This window comes from Abrus precatorius, unplaced genomic scaffold, assembly GCF_003935025.1.
Source record: "Abrus precatorius isolate BTA unplaced genomic scaffold, Abrus_2018 Scaffold2, whole genome shotgun sequence".
NCBI lineage: Eukaryota > Viridiplantae > Streptophyta > Magnoliopsida > Fabales > Fabaceae > Abrus > Abrus precatorius.
In genome coordinates this window covers 13,037,388-13,047,019 of record NW_020874362.1, presented here as the reverse complement: position 1 = coordinate 13,047,019, position 9,632 = coordinate 13,037,388, and the positions used below count along the sequence as shown (strand labels likewise).

General features: G+C 29.4%; 1 non-coding gene across 1 annotated transcript; it reads left to right on the top strand.

The window, feature by feature from the left end:
* The first annotated feature begins 695 nt into the window (after nucleotides 1-695).
* LOC113860345 lies at nucleotides 696-802 on the top strand. Its single transcript, XR_003503798.1, has one exon. It is a non-coding gene; the product is annotated as a small nucleolar RNA R71 (small nucleolar RNA).
* The last annotated feature ends 8,830 nt before the right edge of the window (nucleotides 803-9,632 follow it).

Genomic DNA, 9,632 nt, shown 5'->3' with positions numbered 1-9,632 from the left:
GGTTCTTGAAACTTGTTTGAGTCACCTTCATGAATTGCAGCATAGTTTCTTCCATCCCAGTCAACCTCTCATTCATAGGCTTGGAAAATTTCTGATTTCCTTAAGATTGAGTGGATGAATTCCTCTGAAAATAAGGCTGTTGTGTTGCTGGTCTTGCATTAGAAAAAGGCAAATTTGAGTTAGAATTCTTTGCAGCAGAATATTAATTATTCCAATTAGAATACTGCTGAGTTCTATTATTCAAAAATTGAAATCCAGGGGGATATGATGGCTGTTGTCTCTGAAAATTATTCATATAATTCACTTGCTCTTGTGGTTCACTTGTAGATGCCTCGCATGCACCATTTACATCGTTACCTCTACAAAAATCACAACTTAGCTGACTGGTAGGCATACTCCCTGTTTGCAGATTGCTGATTTGTTGTGTTAAGGCAGCTAATTGTTCTGAAAACATTTGATTTTGTAGCTGATTCTGTGCAAGAAAAGTTTCCAGAACCTTAGCTTCATGACCAGAGTTTCTTCCTTGATTTCTTGAGTTTGAATTCTGATACATTGAAGATGCCATCATCTCAATAATTCTCTGAGCTTCTTCCAAGGACTTTATATTTAATGAACCTCCAGCAGCAGCATCAACCATTGTTCTTGTTGCTGCATTCATCCCATTATAAAAAGTTTCCAATTGCATCCAATCTGGGATACAATGATGTGGACACATTCTAAGTAATTCTTTGTATCTTTCCCAAGCTTCATACAATGATTCTCCTTCTTGCTACACAAAGGATGTAATTTCTCCTCTCAACTTAGCAACTTTGGATGGAGGGAAGTACTTAGTTAGAAACTTATTCACAAGTTCTGTCCAGGTTGTGATGCTTCCTTGTGGTTGAGCTTGTAACCAGCATTTTGCTCTATCTCTCAAGGAAAAAGGAAATAGCCTCAATCTGATAGCTTCTTCACTAACTCCATTCATTCTTATGGTGTCACATAGCTGTAGAAAATTTGAAATATGTAAGTTAGGATCATCAGAATTTTCTCCAGAAAACTGATCCTGTTGGACTAAATGTAGTAGGGCAGGTTTAATCTCAAAATGGTTGGCTTGAATAGTTGGCCTAATTATAGAAGAGTTAAAACCTTGCATGTTAGGAATAGCATAGTCCCCTAATGTTCTAATTCTGTTTTGCTCTGCCATTTCTATTGCTGGATTTTGTTGTCTCAAAGGTGTAGGTGTTCTTTTCACTCTAGGATTACTCTTAATTCTGGAGAATGGACAGCTTCTAATTCACTATCACTCCCTATGGCTTTTTCTGCTCTAGACTCTTTTCTCAATCTTCTCAAAGTTATGTCTATGTCAGGATCAAAGACCCGAATTGATTTATTCTTGTTTTTACCACACATATACAAATCAGATTAAAACAAAATTAGACTACAATCAGTATTCAGAAATGCACAACAGAAATCCTGCAAAATCTATCAGTAAAAGCATATAGAAACTTAAATCTAGCAGTTGCAGAATTGTAAAGTCATGTAAAAATATGCAGAATGGCAATTACAAATATGAAGAACAATGAAAACCGAAATTATGCAGATAAAAAAAATGTAAAAACTCTATGCAGCAGACAACAATATTATGCAGAATACTACACAAAATCAAGTAAAATTATGCAGAAAGCAATTTGAAAGCAAAGCAACAAAATAAATGCTCAATCTAGTTACTTTTCTACTACTAATGATATTGAAATGCAACATTCCTCGGCAACAGCACCAAAAACTTGTTGTTCGCAATCTAACACTAGCAAGTGCACTAGGATTGCAGCAAGTAATGAGTAAAATTTAAGATCCAAGTATCGTCTCCACAGGGAATTTAGATTCAAGTATCACTTCATAGAATTATAACCATTTGAACCATGAAAATTCAGAAGAAGAATTGTAACATGTAATAACATCAATTCAGAACAATTAGAAGTAAAATGAACTTGCAGAAAACAGAACAATGAACAAACAATTATGTGATAACAGAGAAAGAAACCATAGCTAGGGAATTGCTTCACCAAAACTCCAATGTTTAATCAATAAAGTTCTGAATTAACAAGCATTTGGAAAGAAAGACAATCAGTTTCACGTTCTATTGTTCAGAGGTTAATTCCTTAACTCAGTGAACCTAACATTCAATTAAAACATTCTAATTCCTTAGATCTGATTCAATTCAACATTACTTTAAGTGTAAGAAACTAAAAGATTACAAGATCAAAGTTCCTTATCCCTAAGAAAACTATAATCTTGGAGATTGGTTCAGATCTAAAGAACAAATTCAATTTCCATTGACAAGAGTTCCTCTGAAAGTAGTTAATCAAATTTCCATTCAATTCCTACGTAAAGTGCAGAATCAATCACTCAATCTATTCCAAAGCTTGAAATCCAGATCCAAAATCAATTCAACATGTTCGTTTCAGATCTACAATCCCTAACTATGAACAAATTACACAGCCATGGCAGCAGAGAAAAGAAAAGAAAAAGAAAAAGATAAGAAGAAAATCAGAATCGCCATGGAAGCTTGCTCCACTCCAATTCCTCTTCGTGAAGCTCCGAGATTCGAATCCCCACTCCTCTCTCTCACTTCTCTAACAAGAATCTAACTAAAAAAAAACTGAACCTGAACAGAATCCCCTTTTTCCAGATCATTTCTGGTATTTATAGAATTTCCCAGATTTTCACGTAATCACTTTTATGAGAAATAGTAGTTACGCAGAAGGTTTATGGTTGCGCGTTAACACTTTTCCCAGTAATAGTGGTCACGCGCAACTTCCTGATATTGAGAGCTCTCTGGAACTATCACTCTTGCTGATAAAAGTGACAATGCAGAGCTAAAGTAGTTGTGCGTTATCACTCTTATAGATAAAAGTGACTACGCGCAACTCGCCAAGTTGAAGACTCTCTGGAACGATCACTTTTGATGACAATAGTGGTTACGCAGAGCTTTCCCGATATTTTGCCTCTCTGGAACTATCACTTTTAATGATAAAAGTGGTAACTCCCAGGCTTCACTTCTTCTTTGAGCTCTGAAGTGATCACTTTCACTAACAATAGTGATCACGCCCAGTCTACATTTTCTTATTCTTGTGTTTTTGGAGTCCAAACTTGCTTCTTTCCTCTTCCTTGTCATCAAACCTCCATGGATATGAACCTTGCTCAATTTATTCCTTCAAAAACAAGATTAAAAACTTAATTCCTAAGCAAAAATTTCACAATTGCTAAAATAACTACAAATTTAAACAAAACTTCAATTCCTTCTCTTTTTCTGAGTTTTTCTTCTTTCTTTATATATTTTTCTTATCAAATGTGTTAGAATTATGCTAAAATATCAGTCAAAATATAGATTCATCACTTATCTATTGTGTGATGACAAAACATTAGCAAATTAATTAATCTCAACTCATTAAGGTATTGTAAAGAACTCATAGAAGACTTTACCCACACGAAAATGAGAAGAGATGAGAGAATTAGAGAGAAAGACAAAACAATGGTTCTTATTTCAGCCAAATCTCAAAAACTCAAAGTGTCTAATCGCACCCCTTAATTCAGAACCTTATTAGTCCATTTATTAGTTTTGATTATGGTAAATTAAGTTGCCAAAATTTGGGCCTCAATAATATCTAAAAGCTCAAATACAATTATTAAACAACAAAGGTCCAAATGCAATCTCCCAACAATATTCAGCAAATCTTTCTCAATTTCAAAAAATCATAAAAAATTGAAAACAACTCCAAATCCATTGATCCATATATGAATTTTGAAGCCCTAGATGTGTAGAATTCAATGTAACTAGAATAAGTCAAAAACGGTATTTGTAGAAAAAAGTTGTGGCCAAAAGAGTAGTCAGAGGTTAGAATAACTAAAAATAAGAAATTAAAGCATTTATTTGTAATAAGCCCAATTTATTCAAATAATTAGAAGATGATAAAAACTATAAAAATAAAGAATACGAAAAGTATTTATTAATCAAAATAAAACTATAAATGTAAACCTAAAATATGTTACATTACATACCACCAACTAAAATTCATATCTATATGCACTTTAAATTTTGCTTTGCAACCACACCTCGTTAAAGGTTTACTTTGACATTCACTATTCTCATTGGTTGAAGTCTTCACACGGAATCTTTTCCTATAACAAACAAATGTTTGCTATAAAATTTCATATTTACTATTTATAAGGATTGTGTATTTCCTAGCAGAAAAATCATTTAGTCTTGCATACCATGTATAATGCCACCTCTAAACTTATTAAATGAACATTTCTTATTTAGTGAAAGCTAAAGTTTTTAAGATCCATTTCAAGAATGTCTTTCAAGCTATCAATTTTAATTACCACATCATTGTCATCTCCTTCAGGCATTTTATCATTTATATTAGTGTCATTTACATCATCAGCACAAGCTTCCTCAACTTTAGTTTCATCTTCATCTTCAAAATGAAAACCACCATCATGTTTTAAGTCTAACAAAATTTCATCCAATCCCTATAACAAAAGAAAACAACACTTTCAAAAATAGAATTTAAATCTAAGGTAAAAAAACATTGCACTACTATTCAATTGACTTTAATGATACTTTTGTTGATCCAAGTGCTTTGGAAAATGAGTTACCTCCCGCTACATTGCTCATATTGTTCTCCATGTATTTATCTATATATTATCAAAGTTCTAAACATTTTTTGCAAAGTCCAAATCATGCTTACCCTATATAAATAAGATGATTAACCTTTTAGAAATTAACATGATCTAGGATATGTATGGCAATTAAAGTTAAATTCAATTAAACAATATCTTTACCTCAAAAGCCGACAATATAAAATGTTATTATACCTTATAAAATGTTTGCAACTTTGTACTTGCTCAGTATATTTGATTACTATTTTTTTTACTGATCATGAATTTAAGTGTATGTATAGAAAAATAATAATATTTTTAATGAGATATCAATTTAATTGAGCTGTAATTCACTTTAGCTAAACTATACGCTTAAGCAAATTGTGACGAGAATTTTAGATTAATCTTCATCTTAGACTAGCTTAAGCCATAACACATACGCTTAAACAAATATGTGTTAGATTCATATATGTCTTTGATTCGCTTAAGCACATAAGTTGTGGCTTAAGCTAATTTTGATGAAAATTTTAGATTTGTCATTATCTTTGATTAACTTAAGAGAATGGGTGTTAACTTAAGAGAATTTGATAAAAAATTTAGATTCATCTCTATCTAAATTTAGTTTAAGCAGATAACTCTATCTTAAGCAAAAATTACAATGAAGTAAATTCCCTGCATTTTTCTGGTTCAACAAAATCTCTTTAGTCATTATCCCTATTATGGTCAAACCAAAATGATAATTTTTAAGATAATTGGGATGAGTATATGATGTTTTCAAATAGAAAATCCTTACATTTGAAAGTATAATAATATAAAGGGAGAGTGGTTATGTAGGTTTAAGGTTTAGAGTAAATGTGAGAAATGAGTTTGCATACTATTAAGGAGGGGAAATAAGAAGGAATTGAAATGGAAGAAAGAAAAATTAAACAAAGCTTATGCAATAATATTTCAAAAGAGGATTACCTGATTTCATTAGATCTCTTGTCTTGGATCTCTCGTTTCAAACTTTTATGAAATAAATTTCAATCGTAGCCACTCAATTTATTGTTGAACTTTACATTAGAATCACAAAACAAATTCATGAAATTTTTTAAAAACAAATATAGGAGTGAGTATGAGAGAATATGATATGGTTTCACGTGAATAAATAATTATATTTTTTTTAACCTTAAAAATATTTATGTTAAATAATGACCTATTTTAAATATCTAAGAGATTGATATCTTTTATTTGCAAAATTTAGTAAGGATAAAATTTTAAATATTTCAAATTTTTAAAACCTGTTATAATATATCATTTTGCTAATTTTTCTGAGTCACTTACTTTGCTAACTCACTCTAGCCTTCACCATCAATTTTAGAAAAAAATAATAATAATCTATAAAACAAAATTATGCATAAAGCATTTTTAATCAGGATATTTTGCTTCCAAATAGTGTTATGTGATAAAGAAATTTTAAAATAAATGCTACAAAAGCACACAAAATTTGAAAAATGAATGAACAAAAATTGCATTTCTTAAAATTAATTTGTAGAGATAACTGCCAGACTTTGAATTGACCCAAAGGAGCTAGTTTTGACTAGTTAAGTCAACGTTAATTCTCCATTATTTTATTTATAGATTTTAGTTTTTATTTGTAAAAGGATTGTAAATATTTTAAGATTGTTTATTTTTTACAATTAATTTAAGATAACCACATAGATATATAAAGTATAACTTGAACTGTTAGAATTTTAAATTATTATCTTTTTCTGTATATAGTTAAACCGTCAATTTGATTTTTATATGTAGACCAATTTTCTAAGTTTATATAATTTTTCTCAAAATAAAAAAAAAAATTAGTGGCGATTTTTTAAAGTTTCCATTTTTAGTTGTTGAACTGTAGTAATTCCAATCGTCGTAGCTGGTTATTCCACTCTAAAAAAATTACGGTTAGCCTATTTTTGTTATTTGTGCAAACGAAATAATTTATTTATTTATTTTACTCTTTTATTTTTTTTGAAGTATTAATTTATTTTTTCATCTTAATTTTTTTTATTAGTAATTCTAGTATATGTTTTTTCATCATAATTTTTTTTATTGCTTTTACATGGCTTACATGCTCTTAACACATCTGATACTTATATTTATCATATACATATTTAGACCCTATTTAAATTTAAAAGTCATAAAATAAAGAGGTTTTGATAATTTTATAATGAGCTTTTAGCTTCTTTAACACTACTTGATTCCTCGACGCAAATCATTTCTTGAACCATAATTATTCATACTGTACTTGTTTGTTTATGGTTGAGTTTATAGAACGAGGTTCTCGCACTTCAGGATCGGGGTAGTTTAGGCATTACGGGTTTAGAGATACCTTAAAATGTACACAAATTCTAGTATGTTCAGACTAATGCTTAAATATGCTTTTAAGATAATTCAACTAATAATAAATTTATAATTTAACATCGTATTAAAGAATAATTATAAAAGTGATTATTAAATTCATGTAACTGCTAATTTAAGATAGAAAAGATATATACATAAATATATATGGGACAAAATGTTCTCACACCAAATGTAAGTCTAAAAAGTTTCTTAAATTCAATTTGAATATTTCATTTAATTTATATTTAATGGTCAGTTAAGTTAAAGAAAACACCCCTTAAATTGGAATCTGAATTTAACATTATAAGCTTAGAAATATTTATATTGAAAGGATCAGGAATTTAAGAGTTTCGTTAAAATAACAATTTCAAGATTAGAAGAAATAGGCATCAGATGTAAAGTATCATCTTAAAAGTTGTCCTTGACAATTTGACAATATATTTCTAGGTGTTCTTGAAACAAAGGATTTGCAGCAATATAAAGGGTAGATTTGTTATCAAAGTGTAGAGTAATAGGAATAGAGTTCAGAATATTGAAATCTTTAAGGAGATAAAATGAGCTATTGGGCTTTACAAGTGGTTAGAGCAAGAGCCCTATATTTAGGTTCTGAAGAGGATCTAGATATGGTTGGTTGCTTTTTACTCTTCCAAGAGATGAGAGAGAGATCAATGAAGAAGCAAAAATTTGTGATGAATTTACGACTATCAAAACAATTTTTTGGGTCAGAGTCATAGTAGCCTTTGATCTTGAAATAAGATTGAAAAAGAAAGAAGATACCCTTGGCAAGAGATCCTTTTATGTACCTAAAGAATTCTGAAACAAGCTTGATGATGTTCATTAGTAGGAACATTTAAGAATTGACTCAAGTGGTGAACTGCAAAAGAGATATCAGGCCTGGAATGAGTAAGGTAAAGGAGTTCGCCAATAAATCTTCTGTAAGGTCATGGATCAGAGAAATGTATTCCTTGAGATGACCTAACAATTTCAAAACTGAGAAAATATTATAAAGGACCAAGATCCTTAATACTAAAGAGTTCATCTAGTCTTTATTTGATATGTTGGATTTCTGTAAGATCATTTCCAGCAACTGCTAAATCATCAACATAAATAAATATTGCACTGAATTGGTTGCTCATTGATTTAGTAAATAAAGAGTAATCAAATTTGAATTGAACAAAATTAAGATTAATTAAGGGTTTAGTCAACTTAGTTTTCCGTTGCCTAGGCCTGTTTAAGCCCATATAGAAATTTTTGCAATTTGCAAACTTAAGAAGGATCAGATAGGATTAGACCAGGTGAAGGTTTCATCTAGTTGATGTATATGCCAAATTATGAGCTGCTGCTAAAGTTAAAAGAAGCCTAACAGTAGTCATTTGAACTACTAGGCCCGTTGTTAATTTGAGTGTAATCTTTAGTTACTAACCTAGATTTATTATGTCTTTATTCTCTTCTATTTGCATGGAATTTTGTTTTAAAAATTCATTTACAATCAATAACCTTATTTCCAAGTGGTAATTGCGTCATGTTCCGTGTTTGATTTTTGTTGAGAGCATTTAGTTCAGATTTGATAGTAGCTTGCCATTGAGGTTATTTGATAACATATCATTTTAGTTTCTAAATTATGCAAATGTCATTCACGTTAATTCTTATCTACTGTTAATATTCACAACCAGAATTGCTAGATTGGAACAATAACTTCCCACTAGCATATTAACATTTCGTTTTAATCTCCAAGCCAATAAAAAGATACTTTAGTTATAACGCAATCACACTAATAATAGGTCAAATATGAAATAAAGGGATTTCAAAATCGTATTTCATATTGAAGGTACAATAGACAACACTGTAATTGGAGAATATTTCTTGCCAAGAGAATGATATGCTCAGGATAATATCTTAGACACAATTTAATTTAAGAGAACTAAATAAATTGATAAAGTTAAATATAATTTTATCCAATTAATTTTAAATTTTCTGTCTCCTCCAAAACTTTCGATATTCTTCGATAAATGAAATAATTAAAAATAAAAAGCTTCCTAATTATTGCAAAACAATAGGTTAGTATTCGTAGTTATAAAATTGGGATTGAACCTGTTGATACCACCAAAGAACTAGTGAACCGGCTTGGTAATCAATCGCTAGTTTTGAAAAAAATTGGTTGTTCGATTGATTTAAGATAAAAACGAATCGCAAATTTAAGGGTTTTGAGATTTTTTTTCAACCACTTTCTAAATCAGTCAGTGAGAGAATAAGTAACATTTTATTCAATCATATTTTATTCTCTACAATATTTTTCAGGCAATTTACAATAACTAAAATAGAATGAAATGTCATTTTCATCATTTTGTTTTGATTTATACAAACAGTAAATAATTTATATATTATATATGTATATTTAATTTAAAAGTTTAAAATAAAAATTTAAAATAATAAAAATATAAATAATTAATTCAATTAATAGCTTATATTTAATAGAAAAGATTAAATTTAAAAATAAAAAGAATTAATTCAAAAATACAGGCGATATTTTAGATAAAAAAAATCTCGATATAAAAAGAAAATTTCAGACAATTAAAATTAAAAATATAAGCATCAATATTAAATAACATAAATCATGG